The sequence below is a fragment of the Ahaetulla prasina genome, chromosome 2 (genome assembly GCF_028640845.1).
Source record: "Ahaetulla prasina isolate Xishuangbanna chromosome 2, ASM2864084v1, whole genome shotgun sequence".
NCBI classification, from domain to species: domain Eukaryota; kingdom Metazoa; phylum Chordata; class Lepidosauria; order Squamata; family Colubridae; genus Ahaetulla; species Ahaetulla prasina.
The window spans coordinates 134,193,405-134,213,455 of NC_080540.1; the positions used below are offsets into that span (position 1 = coordinate 134,193,405).

A 20,051-nucleotide genomic window follows, 5' to 3' on the forward strand; every position below is an offset into this window, starting at 1 on the left:
ACCTCCCCCAAAATCTATTTTCTTTCCTAGAGTTTGGCCAATAAAAACTCTCTTCAGAGAGCTTGATCCATAGCTTGCTCTTTTTTTCCAGGCTAGGCACACAGCATGCTCATTTGGGCATCAATTGTCTCTTTTTGAGTATATTTTATTGCAACCTCCAAAGCACACTATGCTTAAAAAATGTATGTGGCATGTAAGATTTTGACCCAATCAAGTGCAGGATAACAAAATGATAATGTATGGGTTTCTGGGATAGCCTGAACCTCTTGGTATCTTTTCTTAGACACAAGATTTAAATACATGTATCTATCCAACCAACCTAGGGATATACAGAAAAAACAACTTATCTCCACACTGTTGTGGCTCCCGCCCCGGGCCTGGCCCCCTGCCTGAAAGTGACTCAGAGAGTGAGGGGGAAGGGCCGTCAGGGCTCCCTTCTAAAGGGCCGGCCTCTCTGGCTCAGCTCCAGGAGCCAGAGGCAGGCCAGGTGGAGCAGGTGATGAGGCCTCCGTATCCCCCCCCCGCCCAGGAAACGCTTCCAGGCCCAGCTGTGGACAATCAGCCCCTGGTTAGATCCCAGGTTTCATAGACAAGAGAGGCGGGAACAACAGAAGCAGGGGTGGGGCAGGCCTAGAAAGTGCTGAGTCACAGAGCCACACCCCACAGGGTATAAAGCAGGAGGGGCTGCTATACTACTTTGTGACGAACAAATCAACTGACTGGAGAAAACTTGAGCTGAACTATCTGACTGAGCATTTGGCCTGAATTGCTGTTTGCTCCTGACTTCCTGGTTGCTCCGGTAACGAGCTCTGCTACGCCGGCATCAAGAGATAAAGAAATCCTTGGCAGACGAACGCTGGTTTGCTGCCAGAGCTGATAGTTGCCGTGGACTCAATTGCTGGCTAACTGAGTCAGTTCGTGTGCCTCCAGGACTGAGGTGGGGGACAGAACACACGCCTTCTTTCCTCCCTAATCCACCTTGGCAAGACCCATCTTCAATTCTGTTTTCTATAGCACTGCTTGATAGAGTCATTTTACCACTTTCACTCTTATTTCCTTGGAATTATTATATGAAAATGGATGACCTGAGGCAATTTCCAACTTCTTCATTGACAGAAACTTTCTCTAAGTTGTGAATCATTCCCTATTGCTTTTATGGTATGGATGCCTATAGCTTTTGAATATTTGGAACTGCTCTTTCTTTTTTATCAAGATAATACATTCACAATTCCTGCAGAGCTCCTGAAAATCACATTTTCATTTGAAGAATTTTCAATTATTCAGATGAAAGCTTCTAGACTTCATAAAAATTATTTTTCAAAATCAAACAGGTTAGAGGAGAAGCAGTGCCATCAATCAAACAAAAACACTGAGAACTCAGATGCTACGTAATGTAAGTATTTAACACTTCAGCCACGTTGAGTACAATTTTCTATTCCACTTGTGAAAAACATGTACCATTCTTCTACAGTTTTATTTAATCATTTGTGACTATTTGTTACACCATACGCTTGGGGTATCTTTGTATTGCCATCCCTGTGTATACATATACACAGTTTACAAATTAAACAGATAAAAACAGAAAAGCTGTGGGAGAAGACTTGAAAAATAAAAGATCAAAGAGACTGTCATTAAATGTAATAGATTTCTGCTATCACAGCATTTCAGCTTTAGTGCATCGCTTTAACTTCAAGGCTTAAAAACACTAGCACAGTAACAACCAAGAGAACTGCCTTGTTGGGTCAGACCTAGAGCCCATCTAGGGCAACATTCTCCTTCCAAGAGCTTCCAGACAGATGTTTCTGGAAGTTTACAAACATAACATAGAATTAATATACTAAAAAAAGATCTAGATATTGAGATTTAAATGACTGGTCAGTGCATCACATATTGTTAACAATAATGTGTGCATTGAAAAATAATATGGGGATGGAATATGGCACATGACAATAATTCTCTTGAAATTGTCAGGCCTTTAATTCTGTCTGATTTAGAAACAATTGAAAAAAATAAATAAATAGAAAAATGTCAGCCTATGAAGCAAAGTGCCAAGCATATTAACATCTTTACTTACAATAAATACACTAAATTTGAGGCACAAGGTAACAGTAGCACCAGGAAAACTTTGATGCAACTCCATATTTACCGTAAATTAAAGAAAGTTGAGTTTTGTTGTAGTCATGGCCAATGTTGCGTAGGTTCCAGCATATTATTTTTTTTAAAAAAAATTGGATCTTGGTTTCAAAAAAACAGTACATGCTCAACTTATAATGTTGTATCTGTGCTCCACATTTTTTCCACAGGCATCCTTACAAAATAGAAATGGTCAATGTCTGTGGTAACATATTGCTGGTTTTGGAAGAAAGTCAGAAAACAACAAGAAAATGGGTTGTAGAGACCATTTTAAGAGAGCGGGAAGAGGAACTTAGGCTTGGGGAATGAGTTTTTGTCATTGGCTATGCTTCTGAGAGCCATTTTGTGAGACCATCTAATATAGTCACAAATTTGATTCATCAGGTCCAAATGATTGCCTATCCCTTCCATGTGTTAACGCTGTTAATTTCCTTTTTTTGGAAAGGATGACACCATGGCAATCATTGCCAAAAAGACAATGCACTATATTAGTGCAGTCTTGAACTACAGCTGAAAAGTCATCATCAGTGCTGAAAAATAGGATTCTCTGAGTAGTAACTGACTAAACAATGAAAGGAGTGCTATGGAAGAATACTAACTGGATATCCTGCAGAAACAACATGGATGTGTGCCCATCATTCTGGGAAAGAGTGTATCTCTGGAAAATGATCAAAGTTAACATGTCCTTTGTTTCTGAGCACTTAAAATGAATAACAAATGAACTGCAGCAAGACACAGAAAAAATGTTATTTTGCAAGGACAACAGTTTGAGCCTTTCATGGGAAAACCTAAGTATGGCTAAAAACTTTAAAGTTTTACCTATTCCATTTTGTGGGGTGGAACAGGGGATAGAATTAAGGAAGTAAAATGGCAAAATAGGCTTATCTGTTGAAATTATCCTTACATGACTGCATAATTACTAGAAATTCACTAACCCTTTATGTCTTTGATGCCTTTGTACTTTCACAGTACATATTTCTCTTTTAATTAACAAACAATTGCCCTGTGCTTCCACAGTTGCCGCTTGCCTCCACATCCGCAGCATGTTATTGTATCTAAGTTGTCTACTTCTGAAGTCAGACTAAGATGTCTTTCAAGTGTAACAAATATACCTTCTGTACCAGGTAATTATAATCTCTTGATTCACATCAAGCAGTAAACAAATAATACAGATTTATTTTGTGGCATCAGAAGTCCCATTTCATCAGTTCAAATAAGAAGTTATGGAAAGCAGGCTAAAGCCCATATATCATACTTAGACAAACTTCACATTCACAGCACCTTGCCTAGTACTTAAGATTTTTCTTTGGGATAGTTGGTTGCAACTATGTCTACATTTTCATGTATCATTTTTCATGGGAAAAATCCTCTTCCCCATCACTCCCTGTATTTGGACAGCTTCACTTTGATACATTCTCCTGTCCATTGTCCAAGGTAAATCACCCTCCTATCAAAAAAAAAAAAAAAAAGATTTGCCAAGTTTATTCGGAGAACACTAGACCAAGTAGTGGCTACTGTCTTTGGAGGGTTGAGGAAAGAGACTTGCAGCTGCCAAAAGGAGGAGCATTCTTTCCATGACACGAGTTGTAATGACTAGAGTGCCATGAGTCCATGGTTAGTTTGATGACTAAAGATTAGTAAGTATATGAGTACATCAAAGGGGACATGCACATGAATGCAGAACTCTTAAACTAGTAGCATGAAATACCATATAATCCAGAACACCCTCCCCATCCCCAACCATTCACTGAACACAGAAACCAGCACTTGGAAAATTTAATTGGGGAGCTTGTGGATCAAAGTCCTCTGACAAGAGGCAAAGAGCATCTCCGGAAGGGATATAAACATGAGAAGCACGGTCAAAGGGACACTGCCTAAATGGCCTTGTCTTAGTACCTGAGAACAAAGCTTCCCAAGCTGAGAAGGCCCTGATCAAACACAGGAGGCAGCTGGGAAAGGAAGACTTAAGAAGCCTATTATTTTTTTATCAGATAATGTCTAAAAGTTCAACTTTTACTCATCAGCCAGAGCACTAGCTATTTCACCAGAGTGCTAGCTGTTTTAATATTAAAGTGGTACACTACTATGGATTTATTGCAAAACTTCAAACACACTGATTCATTTCCTTACTTTTATTCCTTGGTATAATTATTTCTGCAATTCTACTGCAGCACATCCCCCACCACTACCTTCCAGGTCCCGCTATGCTGCTCTACACTGTGACAGCTGAATACGTTCCGGGAGGAATGAATGAAGAATGTTTGGAGGGTATTCCAAGAGTACATTCTCCTAGCCAAAGCTGCTCAGTTGAAGCTGACAATACATCTGTATTGAGCAGCAGCAATACAGAAAGATAGAGGAGGCAGATAATGACTTTAGCAATAAAGGCAAGGCATTATATCATACCGTGCAGGGCAAGACAATGGTAAACCATTCCTGACTTTTACCAAAAAAACTGCATGGACAGACAAGATAACGTAATTAATAAGATAATGCTGGATGACAGTCCCCTCAAGTCAGATGGCACCTAATAAGCCACTGAAGAAAAGAGGAGGTTCTTTTGGAACATGGTGTTGATGGATTAGCTAGATTAAAGCTATGGGATCTCTAATTGCTGATGTTACTATGCAGAAAATGTATGTATGTATGAAATGTGTGAAAATGATCCCCAACTAAGTGAAAGACAAAATGAAATGGCTACACATGGACTTCTTAGATACGAGTGAACTGAAATGGACTGGAACTGGACACTTTCAGTCAGATGATCATACTGTTTACTACTCAAGGACATGAAAAATGAAGAAGGAACTGGGTTTTTTTTAATCGGGAAGACGGTACTTGGGTAATAAAGACAGTTCTTGGAAACAATGCAGTCAATGACCCAATAATATTAATTAGACTTTATGGACAAGCATTTAACGTGACAATTATTCAAGCTTATACTCCAACCACTGATGCAGAAAGAAGGTAACTTTTATTCTCAGATCAACAGAATATGCAAGCAATACGTGGTGTTTCTTGTTGGAGAATATATATGTTGGAAATAACATGGATTGTATGATTTATGAAACAGAAATGAGAAAGGTAGCAACTTATCAGTGTTGCTAAAGCAGTGATTTTTCATTAGTAACATTGTTTTCCAACAATTGGAAATGGCACCTCTATACATGAACATTACCAGATAAAATATACAGTAGTCAAATTCACTATATTATTATTAGGAAGTGGAAGAGCTATGGTTTAATAGCAAAAGACATTAGCCAGGATTGACTGTGAAATACATCACAGACCGTTCATTTGCAAGTTCCAAGTGCAGCCAAACAGAAGAACAAAGCCAATCAGTTTCCATAGTATGACGCTGAATGTATACCCACCATTTGCAATGAAAACCTCAGGAATTGTTTTGAAGTCCTAAACCACATTGATAGGCAACCAGAGGAACTGTGGAATGAAATCACAGAACTTGTTAAAGATGAATGTAACAAGAGACTGCCAAACAACAAAAAAGCAAATGGGGACAACAGATGATGGGACTTGCCAAGAAAAAAAGAGAAGCCACCCCCAAGAAAGTCAGAGATCTCAGGATGGAACTTGAATTTCAAATAACTGTTAGAAGAGACAAGAAGCAGTAATTACATCGATGTCTGTAAAGAGAGTGGAAATGCAAACAGATAAGGACAAAGAAGAAAAGTGTCCAAAAGATCCCCACATTCAGGAGCTTCTAACCTCAAATTGGTATGTTAAAGGACATAGATGGAAAAACAGTAAATTGATCCAAAGAAATGGAAAAATATACTATTATTCTTTATAGTTGAATGTCAACATCCAACATACCTTAGAAATATTCTCTACTTATAAGAACCTCTAGTAGTTATATGCGAGAGTTATCATTAGGTAGGTTTGGGCCAGAAACCTCCCTCCTGACTAGAAGGCTATAAAGCTTTTTCTTTTATATAGCAACAAAAGCAGTTATTATCAGTTTTTTCCTAGTCTTACCTTCCTTTTATTAAGAGGAAGGTAATGTTTTTTTATCTTACATTTAATTCTAAATTATCCTCCACCTTCCAGCCCTTATACTTCAGTAGGTCCTGCTGGGAATTTAACAGGCTGGTAATTACTCCTTTGTACTAAGTTGCTTCGCTACCTCCTGTTCCTTATCAGTTTGTAGGAGGGATAAAGCAATTATTTGTTGCTAACTGGCTGTAGCTAGTCAGTGTCTTTTGAAAGTTTGAGATTTTAAGGCTCTGTTACTCCTTTCTCACTTGTCGCTTCAGAGTCTCAGAGTTTTACCTCTTCTACACACAACTGACTTCTTGAATTCTCCAACACAATTTCATTTCTCTCTTCCACTGACATTCACACTTTTATCTCCTTGCAATACAGGTTATCCTACTCTGCTAGCTGAATGTGCCCTTGGAATGAAAGCTAAGAAACACTTTCTCTAAAAGAATGCAAATGACCAGCTGTCTCCAAGGAGTATAAATCCTTCTATTCCCCACCATGCAGCCAGAACTGAAGAAGCTTCTTTGATGAGAAGCAAAATGTCTTCAAAGAAAAACAAGTAAGTCCAGTTGCCTTTTGAAAAGGCACTTTTGGAACAACCGTGACCTGGATGACTGAGAATCTCCATAGATAGACACTAAGGAACACAGTGAAAAAATGGGACAATTATTAAATACAGAACAAACTAATGGCAATAGATACAGCAACCTAGAAAGGCTAGAAAGTGGGAGACTGTGAGTTCTAATTCTGCCTTAGCTATGAAAGCCAGCTGGTTGGGCCAAACACTCCCACAAAGTTGTTATTGGGGGTGGGGGAATAGGAGGAGGAAGGTGTATTGGATATGTTTACTGCTTTGAGTTGTTTATAAAAATAATATAGGTGGAAAATAAATAAATAAATCAACCAACCAACCAACCAACCAACCAGCATTAGAAATGCAAACAAAGACACTGATGAATAGTTTCTGCCTTTTAAGATACTCTATCAACAGTAAAAGAACCAGCAATCAACAAATACGCCATGGATTAGCTCTTGTTAGGGTAGCAGTGAAACTGCCTTGGAAAAAATATTCAGATATTGTGATATGTCAATACCTACAAATATCTGAATCATACAGACAATGGTTCTCTCTGTGAAAATCTATGGAAGTGAAAGTTGAGAATTTGAAAAAAAAAATAGACTAGACAGGATATTTTATTGCTTTTGAACTTTGGGTTGGAGAAGACTCTTGAAAATACTACGGATAGCCAAGAAAACAAACAAATGATCCTAGAAGAAAATGAATCAGAGTTCTCACATGAGGCACAAATGATCAGAATCAAATTATCACATTTTGGACACATTATGCAAAGACCTAGCTATCTTTAAGAAGTCCATAATGTTGGAAAAGATAGAAGAATAGAGATAGGGAAGACAACTGGCAGAAAACTGGATGTATTTAATTACAACAGCAATGAGTACATTGTTGGGAGATGTGAAGGGTCACGTTTGGGATAAATTATCTCAGAGGAGGCCTATCTATGTGCTCACTAAGATAATCAACGCTAACTTGTGTGTGCTAGAAACTAACATGATTAATGATACCTTAAAGGAGAAGAAGCCCAAATCCTTTCCAATAAGGGTGTTTTAGATAAATGAGCATTGGACAAATTGGATATATGCAGCAATCAGAATGATTCCTTCTGATTAAACAGGCTTAGAACTGAAGTTATGAGAAATCATTGGGTCTGAACTGAACCATATTTATATGAGTTGTGCTTCACAATAGAAAGACATGAATAGAAAGTTGATCTTGTTTTTTGTTTTTGTTTCAAAAAGCATTTTAATAAATGTGGTCCCTGTATTACAAGTCCAGCAATAGGTTTCACCCTGCATAGCCCCTTTACAATTTGCTATCAGAGGAAAACAGAAGGAAACTTTTGAGGTCTTTTTAGTTCTTTTGATGATGAAATTACAGCTGTATTCCATCTTTGTCCAAACTCTGAGATACCTGCTTTCATTCTCAGCACAAATTCCCAGCACACGTTTTAAAAATTTGCCAAACTAGTCAACTCTAGTCCTATGAATGGTGCCTGTATGTATTGCTGCAGTGGAACATATAAGGAGGAGGAAGGGAAAACATATCTGAGAAGTCCAATGAACTTAGAACAAGTACATAAACCAGCTGGAGGTTGGCTAGAATTCTGCAACAGTGAAATCTGCAGTTGATCAGTTCTGCCCTGAAGAACATTTTAAAATAATTCATGGGCCATGGGGGTAATGCAGCCAGCACAAACAGCCATAACAAAATATCAAAGCTAATGCCTTGAAGTCTTTATAACTTTCAAAAACTTTATGTTGCTGCCAGTCTGCACATTTATCCTGTTGTAAACACACACATACAACAGGATGTTCACTTCAAATATAGCCTCTTTATTTTTAAGCTCACATTCATCTAGTTTTCTTTCATCCCACAACTTAAGTCTTCTATTTCTCCATGGCTACCAAGTTTCCAGTTGAAGCGCTCAAGGTCTCTTCAGCCTTATAAGGAAAATAAACGTAAGTGATAACTTAATTATTTACCAAGTATTTACAGAACATCATTAATATTTCCTTTAACTTCTGTATGTATACTTCTTCAGCCAACATGGAGCATTTCAGAAACAGAACAAGACAGATATTGGGATTGTACAAGCAAGGGAATCAAAATAGTTTTATCAAGGTGATCTCAAGACAATGAAAGACACCAACTACCAAGAAAGGGATTTCTGGTATGAGACTGCTGAACTTAAAAGCATCAATGCATGGAATTGCTTTTTTGCTCCTGAAAACCTACACATATGATGGTATCAATGAGGCAATTTTCACTTTATATAGGACCACACAAACTTATTCATTTCATCAGATTTGGGACATCACCTGACTCCAAAGTGACTGGAGGTCTCACAATTTAAAACTGAACATCATGCAAAACACAATATAAAATATACAAGATCAGCACCTCTCTGGACAGTACACTATATATACAAAAGAGACAATCCAATAAGGGGACCCTCTCTATCCCGTTTTAAGTTTTGGGAGGTTTTTAACGCTTTTGGGAATGCCATCAGAGTAGGAGCCACATGATTTTCTTGGGAGAATCTGATTCCAGAAGGCAGGTGTTGCAACAAAAAGACACACTTTCTGCGTTGATAGGGTTGTTTAATCAAGAGGACCCGAGCATTCCAATTCTGCCAGTTCTTATGCGATTAGCAAATACCATGGGATATAGGCGATCCCTCAAATAACCTGGCCCCCTGCCATATAAGGTTTTATAATGATAATCAGCATCTAGAATTCTACCTAGAGCACAATGGCAACCAATGTAGCTTGCAAAGCAGGACTAGTATGTGGCCATCCCAAGCCATTTCCATCGTTGGCCATACCGCTGAATTCTGGACCAGTGGAAACTTCCAAGTGCTCTTCAAGGACAGACTCATGTAGAGTACATTGCAATAGATAAGTGACAATATTCTGGTATAAGTGACTGTCTGAGGAGCCTTCTAATCCAGAAAAGAGTATAAATGGCACACAAGATAAAACTGTACACAGTTGGCTATGACCACAATTGTTCTCCAAGTGGGAGCTATGAGTACAAAACGACCCCCAGACTGTGCACCAGTTTTGAATGGGGAAGTGCCATCCCATCCAAGATTAGAGACAAAAAAATATCCCTGAATCTGGGGGCCTCCTAATTCCATAGCGATGCAAACTTGACAGGACTAAGTTGGGGTTGATTTCTCCCCATCTACCCTCCAGGGACGGGCCAGTACCTAAACAAAATAATCTGGCCACTTCAGCACTGAGAGATGTAATATTAAACACACATAGCCACTTAAATCAGAAAGTCTGCTCTCAACCAACATTTCCGGGCCTTATTTTTATCAATTTCCCAAATAGTTGTGTGTTTATGTATTCAGTGTTTATCAAACTGAAATGGAGTTGGATGGATGACTTGACATACGTGGGGCATCAGTTCTTCTACCAGTCATCTTCATTAATTACAGGGTATCAAAAATAAATATAACCCTTATAGTTATAGTGTAATTTCAATTCAGATCTATACCGATCAATATTATGGTGATACAAGTATGTGCTTCAACTGCGGATGCAAAGGAAACAGATACTAGAGTTCTTTAGCAACTGATCAGAAAAATACTTCAATGAAATGGTATAATTGGAAGTAATAGAGCATATAATTTTGACCTAAGTATTCTATCAAGAAATTTAAATATTTATTGCAGGATCCAATCGGAGTCACTGGGACCAGAGGTTTATTCTTCCAAGCTTTCGGAATCATGCTGAAGCCCAACTTCAGAGAACTTCTCTCTCTCTAGAATCTTGGGACACATATATTTGCCTTCATTCATGTTCAATATTTATAACAAATACTTTCCAATAATTTAAATGACAGATATTGCTGGATGGACAACATTAACATCAAATTGATTATAGCCTATGCAAGAAGATGGAGCAGAAGCTCTACTAAGTCATCATAAACAAGATCTGCTGCTGGCCTGAACTCCAATCAAAACTCCTATGATACAACTTCAAGAGTATTTTACAAGATAATATGTTAAAGGTATAGAACACACATAACAAATTAGATGTGGAAAGTAGACTGTTTGAAGAATTCAATATTAAAGATGAAGCAAGCAAAATATTCTGAAATACAAAAGATAAAAGAAAATGAAGTGCCCATCTCCTCCTGAAATGTAAGTGACGATGGAAAATAACAGACAAGAGGAAACTTTGCCCAACTAAACATTTAATTCCAAAGTAAAGCAAAAATAAAAATAAGTAATACAAAGAAATTAAGATAGTTACTGAATGGGAAGAATATAATATTTATAGAATATTACAAAAAATTACAGAAATTAATTTTATGCAAAACATAAAAGATAAAGAAGGCAAAGATTTACTGAAGCAAGAAGAGAATATATGGAGGAGCTGGGGGGGAAAAACCACATCCCAATTTCAATGACAATGCACTGGATCTCTGAGCTATAGCTAGACAATTTGGAAGAGTGGTTCTTGAATTGTTTGACTCAATTAAACCTTTTTCTGGTCTTGAATTGTCTCTCACCCCCCCACCCCCAAATACCTCTGTTGCTTTACACAAGTCTTTAAGCAGCAGCAGTCCCAAACTAGATTCTTGAATTACAAACAAGCAACTACAAATTGCTCTGTTACTCTGAGATTTCCCAAATCACCCCCCTGGAAGTAATTACTCCACTGTTCTGAAAAAGGAAGTTAAATGGGCTCTACAACAATAAAGATGCAGGATTTGTTGAAATATCACCCTATCTATTGAGGAATCTGTAAGATGGTGCAATTAAAGTGCTCTTGCAATTTTTAAATTGTACTGTTAAACAAGAGACTGGAAAAGATCATTTTCTATTTCAACTTTTAAAAAATCAGTGATAAAGAATATTCAATCTACTGAGTAACTACAATTATCTCATATATTAACAATGCTCAAGATATTATACTTTAGGATCAGCAATATATGAAATAAGAACTGCCAGATATACAAGCTGGATATCGAAGACAAAAAGGCACCTAAAATATCATTGCTAATATCTAATGAATAAAACAAAAGGAGGGTTCCAAAAACATGCTTACTTTTTGCTTATTGATTGTATTAAAGCTTTTGAGTATATATCTCTCAACCAATTCTGGGCAACTCTTAAGAACATATGTATATATTCATTTGTCTAGGGAAGCAACTGGATAGTTCAATATTGAGAAAGGAATACACTGAGGTTGTCTTATGTACATATACAGAATATATAATGAAAAATGCTGAACTAGAAAAAAATGAAATAAGAATTAAGATTGCTGAAGCCTAATAATTTCAGGTATGCTGACGATATCGCTTTTATAGATGAAAGTGGAGAAAAAAGATGAAAGAACAGAATACAAAAGTTGGCCTATTCAACATTTAAAACATGTCAACAGATAATGTCAATCAACACAAAGACACAAAAACATAACAAAAATCATTTTAAAACATTAAAGCAATCAAAGCTATTTTAAAAAACATAATCTGCAGGACAGCCCATTCAGTTCCCTTAGCAATAAAGCCAGATTTTTTGCCAGTTTCCAGTATTTTTGACTGTTTCAGGCAAAAAGTACCCATTCAGGAGAATGGCTTTGCACTTATGACTATGTGATTTGCTTACCAGCTACAAGATTTAAACTTACACTTGCATGAGTTACTTAAAGACTGCCATAAAAATGGGTCTGGTCATCTAGGTACCTTGACATACAACTATCGGGACATACACCTGAACTTCTGATCCAAATTGCAGTCATAAGCCAAGGGCTACCTATAATTCAGTCTAGGTATAGATAAAACCCTGGATGGATAAATATTTGGCACTGAAAAATACAATGTTTATGTGCAAACACCAGTGGTGTTTAACATTTTAATGTAGCACTGGAAATATATCCAAATTAAGAGCTCTCCTTCAAAGTAGTGCTGTTCAAGTTCTAGATGTTTGACAAGGAATAACTCTAACTAGAAAGTAACTTCTGGGTTTCTGAATATTTAAGAGTAGCCACTAACATTTCTGCTCAAAACATCGAGTTTATGAATTGCTTTAATCTCTTCCCAACTTTTTCCAGCAGCCTAGGAAAGGATACATGAAGTCTGAATAGATTCTTTCCTGCTAATTTAGAAACGAGGAATTTAAAAGCTTCTAAGTCATCAAATCATTATACCAAGGACTCATCCTAAGCCTCAATTTCTTTTATCCTAAATTTCTAGTGATGTCTTTCTGTATATCTAAACTCCCAGAGTTGGATGGATCAGGTGATACAGAATGCTCCAAGACACATTTAATTATTGAGGTCCTCCCAGTGTAAAATAGTGAATTACAGCACTTGTTGTTTCCAATGCAACATGTGTTTTTTTTCCCCAGGAAAGTCTACATATTTATGATCCTGGAAATGAACTAACGCAGTAACAGCTCCCACCCAATAAAATGAGAACAAAAGAAGTACTGTGAAGTGCATGACTGTTAGGATAAGATATTTAAAAGCGAATGCATCATAATTTTTGTTGTAATTACAGGATCTGGAGACTTACAGACTGTGATGTAAAAATTTAAAACTACAGAAGTCTTCAGAGGAAGATGTTAATTTTTATTCTTTCCAAGCCAATAAAATGTTGGAAAGATATATTGGAAAGGGATTTACGACTCTGTCTATCAGCAGGATAACTCTGAAAACAGAACAGACCAGGACCAAATTTGGTGTACAGGAAGAAGTTGGCAAAAGAAGAACTAGAGTTCAAAAATGTGTCAGATCCAGCTGGGGTTTACAAAGATTAAAAATCTAAAATATATAAATCTCCTCAATGCATCCCTAAGGTTGGGCAGTGATCCAGAATCCTGCTGACATTTCCATTTTAAGTTTTCCGCCCTCCTGGCTACATAATCCAGCATATGTAGATGCAAAGGTGGCTGGGGCATTCTGGGAGTTGAAGTCCTCCAGGCTTAAAGTTGCCAAGGTTGGAGACCCCTGTTGTATACCACACAAGAGAAGTAATGGGTCAGACAAGATGCAACACAAGAGGAATAATGGACCTGACAAGGGCAATACAGGCACACATACACAGAAACAGACACTATAGATGCATACAGCAAATCCAGACAGGTCCCTGGGGACAAATATAGATCATACATATGACATATCCTCACTTCGTTACACAGAAAACAATGTATGTGCCTGCTACGGCAATTGCTGGTGAAAGTGTGGAAAGAATTCAAGAACCACACCTTGACAGAAATAACACTATTGTTCATCTTGATTTTTTAAAAAATGACTACATATGTTCAGTAGCAACTGATATATGACATTCTATATGTTATCTTTTTTGCACAAACTCCAATTTGATTTGGAAGGAGACACCATGGACACTTGTAAACTACTCCAAGGCTGCATGCTTACCAGATTAAAGTAAATCTGCTAGTTTTAAAGGGGTTTATTTTCAAAGGTGGCATCTAATCTAATCTAGACTCGTCTAGATTAGATTAGAGTCATCTAAACCCTGCGTGGCCAAAATTAATTAACAAGATTAACCAAAAAAAATTGATACTTTATTCTACTCTAACATTACAGGAATCTAAACTCTAAAAGCCCAATTATCACAAATGGGCTTTATACTCTTATTCTTATACAGTTCATCAAGATGCAAAGAAGAGGAGATAAAATGGAGGACAAAAGCCAACCCAGCAGGATCAAGGAGTGTGACTATATGCCCAGAATCTGATGGCTAACATTCAAAATGGGTAAAGAAAAAATGAATAGGAAATAAAAGGAAAGCATCCTGTTATAAAGAAATTTTTGCAAACAAAAAGTTCTTGGAGTCTTATGAATTGATCAAAAAGTCAAGTTCAAAGATAAAACTGTATGCCAAAGTATATGTAGATTAGGAATGTCTGGCTTAAGAGAAGGACAGACAATTAATGTTCTGACACAAGTCAGAGAATAAAAAAAAGATGCATTATCTAGCAGCAAAAGCTTGGCAGTTATAAAGCACATGGACTCAGGAACAGCTAGGATATTGTTTATAAAACCACAGAGTTGTAACATGAAAGTATAGAACCTTTCTCTTTCATGAATGTGTGTGCGCATGCGCACACGCACACACACTGAAACAGTGCTATTCAATGGTACCATTTCTGTTGAATAGTATCATTGAATAATATGAATTAAAACATTTTCTTCAAAAGTGAATGAGGTTCTTGTTTGTTTGTTTGTGTGTGTGTTTGTTTGTTTATTTATTATTCACATTTTTATACTGCCCTTCTCCGAAGACTCAGGGCGGTGTACAGCAAATAAAATGACAATAATACAAAAAACCATTTAAAATACCATAACAAAGTTAAAAATCTAATTAAACTTCTGTATACTTAAAACTATTAGATAAAACTACAAAGATAAAACCCCTGTTAAAAGCCCGCTAAAATCCCCAATTATTAAAATCAATCAATCAGGCCAGCCCCGCTGTCGCTGCCGTTTGATTCAAAGGTTGAAAGGCTGATTAAACTTTGCAGGCCTTATTTGGTTTACACCCCATTTCTAATTTGAGAAGGCCAACCAGTATGGAAAAAGTCCCATTTTCATATACAAAGTTTTGTCAATATTTTATATCAGAAGCCCAGTTTGGCTCTTTTCCAGTAAGCCTCCTTATGGAAATTTCTGATTTCCTCATCTTCCCACCATGACAAATGTGTGGGAATCAAAGATCATATTGGGTGGCAGCTGTGGGCAAGATGGCACATAACAAGTAAAGATGAGAGAAGCTGCTTTCTCAGTAAGCGAGAAAGTCTCCCAGTTCAAAGGCACACAGGATCTTGCCACGAGCACTTCTGCTTTTAATTAAAATATCTTCAGTGACTTTGAAGGAGGAGAATTACAAGGAGAAAAAAAGACACTGAACTGGCTGCTCCTCACCACAATGACATTGTAACTCAGAAACAAAGGCACAGAACCTTTTGTTCCAGCACTGAAGGTTGCAAGTGAATCTGAGCAGTAGACAGATTCAGGTATTAAAATGGCTTTCAAGGCCTTTCTACACCATCTGTTTATTGTCCAGTAAGAATGCATTTGGTTCTAATTTGCTATAGACAACCTTTATTACTTCCGCTGATTAAGCTTACAATGAGAGACTTCCACCAGCCCAGTGAAGTTCTTGAATCTACACCTCAAAGAGCTGACCTTCGCACTTTCATAAACTTTCTGTATGCCTATGGAACGATTCCTTATTTCTTTGAATTCTACCTTCTGTGCTGCTATTAAAAAGTACATCTCTTACAATGTATTCCTAATTAAAATGGTAGGGTTAATTCAAGAGGCACATAGCTGGTAAGCAAAGCCATTATCTGGATCGACACTATGAAGGCCCAAAACAGATATGCCAAAGTTTCCTACATTTGCAGTTGCTTCACACTGTTGAGACATGGATAAAGAGTGAATAATCTGTGCAGGCCTACTCACATATGTGAAATATACTTCCATGTTATTTAGGTGGATAGTTAATAAAAACCATCTACCTTTTTCTTAAAAGGAATTGAGGTTTGTGTCCCTGCACTATGCTTTAGTGTAAAAAAGTGCACCACTTTTAATAGAGTGATGAGCTAGGCAGAGCTAACCCAAAGACACTAAAACTCAAGACTGTGTCTGTTCTACCTTGCTTCCAGAAATAAAGCAATATTTTATGGAATTTTCTAAAGGATAAACACTCTTTTAGGTCAGAGTTGCCATCTAGCCAGATTTTTGCTTTCCTTCAAAACAAGAAAAAACTTTCTGCCCATGCAATTACCCACAAGTAGTATGTTTGTAAAAGTAGAGTACTACCCTTTGGAAATACTTTTGGGGAAATCATGCTTATGATTAAGATGCAGCTTTCTGTTTTGCTCATGCAGAAAAGCCCTTGGGACAACATCAGGAATTAAATAGCCTACAAATCACAGAACCACAACCTAGAAACAACAAATATGTAACAAGGCTGAAAAGAGCATAAACTGAACATATTCTCATAGTGAAAGGAAAAAGAGGCTGATATAAGTATTGTAGCAAGAAATAAAATCTTATTGGTAATTCATATAGAGATACGTTTTTTGGAGAAACCCAAACTTTTTGGCAAGAGATCTTTAGTTAGACACATTTATCAAAAGGAAAGAAGCCTCAAATTTGGATGCAAGTAGCTACAGTATTGACTTTATATGTTCAGCACTCTTGACAGCAGCTGCACTTGTATCTCATCCATAAGAAGTTATGGAATTTGGAAAGATCAATTATAAACAACTTCAGAAGAACTCTAATCCTTTCCTAATTCAGTATGCCGCCTGAGAGGCTATGAGATAAGACTATGGAAACGAATTCCTAGTACACTCTGTATAACCTATCAACCTCTAAGTGACTCTTAGTATATATCACATTCTGCAAGCAATATTTTCAGATCAGCTAAGCTATTTTTCATGCAAAAAAAAAAAGAAAGAAAGAGAGAAAATCACCATGCAAGGCTCTTTTTGTTCCACCTAGACTCTCACCCTCATTATGAAAAGTAGCCAGTTTATGCAAAAATCTTTAATGCAAAGAGTTAAACTCAGTCACAGCAAACTTTGCTAAAAATCAAGAACACAATTTTTCAAGGCCTCTAAAACAGAGAAAGATTGTTCAGTTGGCAAAAGTATGCTCTTTTCTGAGGCCTGGGGGCTAAAAGATCAAAAGAAAGAGAGGGAAGAAAAAACAGAGCTGCATTGACCCACAACAGGGAGGAACTCTTACAGAAGTTAACAAATTAACCTCAAGTCGGAGAAGTAGAGGAAGGTCAGTCTAGTGATCTTCAGAACAGATAATAAACACTGTGGGATTATAGTAACCGTAAACAGTGACTGATACTAGAAAATAAAACACAACTCTTTACATCTGGGATGCAATGGTTGTGCAAGAGATCCTATCTCCTTTCCATATCTTCCTAAAGTAGAGTCATTTCATGTTTTGTACACCGCTTTCAAGCATGACCATGTTGCCTGATTTGTAAAAAGCCTACAATGAATGCAAAATATAATTCAGAACCTGGATTACTCACTACATGCCTACAATATAAGGCAGACAAACTGAACAGAAGTTTTAAAATAACCCAAGGCTTACTGCTGCTGTTTTATTAATTCTGGGAAATGAACCCAGGATGATAAGATAATTGAGCTATCTACAATACTTTCAACACTTCCATTACAAGAATAATTTTTTTCATAACCCGTCGACAATGGTAATAGTCATTAGGCCATATAGAAATGCAAAATATAAAACACAGAATAGAACTAGTGGTTCGTGAGAAAATTTTGGTGGGCCACAGAATAATTATTTGCATTTTTTATATTGCACTAAATACTATTCATCTTTAAAAAAAAATCATATTAGTGGTCTGTTGAATTTAAAATTATGAATTTAGCAGTTCCTGAGTTCCGAAACGTTGGCGATCTCTGGTATATAAGACCATTATATTAAAAATAGAATAAAAGAAATAAGCATAAAAAATTGGCATAATTTGATACAGACATATTTGTTTCCAAAAAGCAAGGCAAATGAGAAGAACAAAATCTGTTCGGGGCACATATTCAAACTTTCAGTCCTTATTAACACCATATTTTTCTTAAGAAGAGAAAGATTAGAATGAAACATGAATTATTCTCTCTCGCTTAATACCCCATGCACTTTGCAAAGCTGTAGTCATATAAACTAAAAATAACATGCACTGTAGTATCACAAGACAGTTGAGTTGAGTAATAAGCATGGGCAGTTAATGTGCCCAAATAAGAACAAGGTACAAATGCTTGCAGGCAGAGGACAGATCAGCATCTTCCTTCATTATTTACCAATCAGTGGCTCTAGAGGAGAGATAATGTTTCCCACATTCTTTTAAGAACTAGGAGACAGGCTTTGGGACAATTATTAAACAATGCCATGGCAAACATGGAAGATTGACTAAATCAAAGGCCATTCTTTTTGGCATGTGGGACACATGGAGCAAAAATGTGGTACTCAATGTAAGGAAGGACAATGTTGCCTTGCTCAAAGGAACTAGTAATGTAGTTTTAAAGGAACTAATCAAGGATAAGCAACTTTGTATCAGAATAATGGTCAAATTTACAAAGGAGTTTTAGTTCATAGAAATCCGCCTTAGATATCTTTCTCCTTGCTGCATCCTGAAAGATTCATTTACCTGGACAGAAACTCTTAAAATATATTACTATATAGCATTAGAAGTAGCTGAAACCAACACCTTCCAATTATTTAAAAATCTTGGTCCTGAATTTATTTGTTACTTGGTACGATTACAGGCAATGCTCTGTTTTCAATTATTCTTAATTAGATGATCCCAAGAAATACTTCCTATTGCTCAAACACTGCAATACTATATAGCTATTCCCTTCCTAACTGATATTAAACAATACTGTGAGGATTCCATCTGTAACATATTATCTTTAATTAGAAAAATGCTGGTAAAAAATCATGAGACAGTTATTAATGAACCCTAACACTGCTTGTTCCCCCTTAACATTTTGTGATAGAGAAACAATGAATATATAATAAAACTCTCATCCAGAAGAACCTTAACTCCAAGAAAGTGAATTATTACCCAGTTAAATCCGTAAGAATTAGCATAAGGAAATTTCACTGATCCAGTAATGTAACATGTTAAAAAATAAAGAGGGCTTAAGCCAAATAAAAATATCACTATGATTCTATAGAATTCCAGAATGTTTTGTTTATTTCTGGACAATGCTGAACCTCTCCTGGCTTTTCAGGATTGGTCCAGCAGTTTCCAGAAGTAACTTCTTGGAAGTACAATTGTTTTCTGGTATTCCAGATATTGCATTATGAATAAAACAGGTACATTTTAGGCAGTGGTGGGATTCAGCCAGTTCGCACCACTTCAGGAGAACCAGTTGTTAACTTTCTGAGCAGTTTGGTGAACTGGTTGTTGGAAGAAATCATTAGGGCAGGGAACCAGTTGTTAAATTATTTGAATCCCACCACTGATTTTAGGGCTGGATCATAGACTTAGCATGGTTGGGATGAAACAGAATGTTTTCCAGATCAATGAATTCTGCACCCATTCTAATATCCAGTATCCTCCTTCGTGTTAATGCTGCCATTATTTTATCAACAATCCATTATTCCACACATTACCAGGTATTAGAGGACCAGTGAGATAAGATTTTCGAAATTTAGAATAAAAGAACTATTGATAGAATCATCTATATTCAAAGCAAGAATCATTTTAAGAAATTCTAGCACCACAAGAAATCAAGCCATTTCAAATGTCCTTCATTTGATTTATACAATAGTAATCATTGATCTTAAAAACAAAACATTTT

General features: G+C 36.8%; 1 protein-coding gene and 1 long non-coding RNA gene across 4 annotated transcripts in view; one reads left to right on the top strand and one right to left on the bottom strand.

Moving 5' to 3' along the window:
- ASPSCR1 (ASPSCR1 tether for SLC2A4, UBX domain containing) overlaps positions 1 to 20,051 on the bottom strand; it is an 89,595-nt gene that overhangs the window by 11,399 nt on the left and 58,145 nt on the right. The window contains exon 13 of one of the 3 annotated variants that reach the window (XR_009153217.1): positions 5,508 to 5,574. The exons of the other annotated variants lie outside the window; for them this stretch is intronic. The gene's annotated coding sequence lies outside the window, so the exon portion shown is untranslated. The remainder of the gene's footprint in view (positions 1 to 5,507; positions 5,575 to 20,051) is intronic. 3 annotated transcript variants of the gene reach the window in all.
- Positions 476 to 20,050, top strand: LOC131190090 (uncharacterized). Its single transcript, XR_009153218.1, has 3 exons — positions 476 to 3,257; positions 6,517 to 6,694; positions 8,598 to 20,050. It is a non-coding gene; the product is annotated as an uncharacterized LOC131190090 (long non-coding RNA).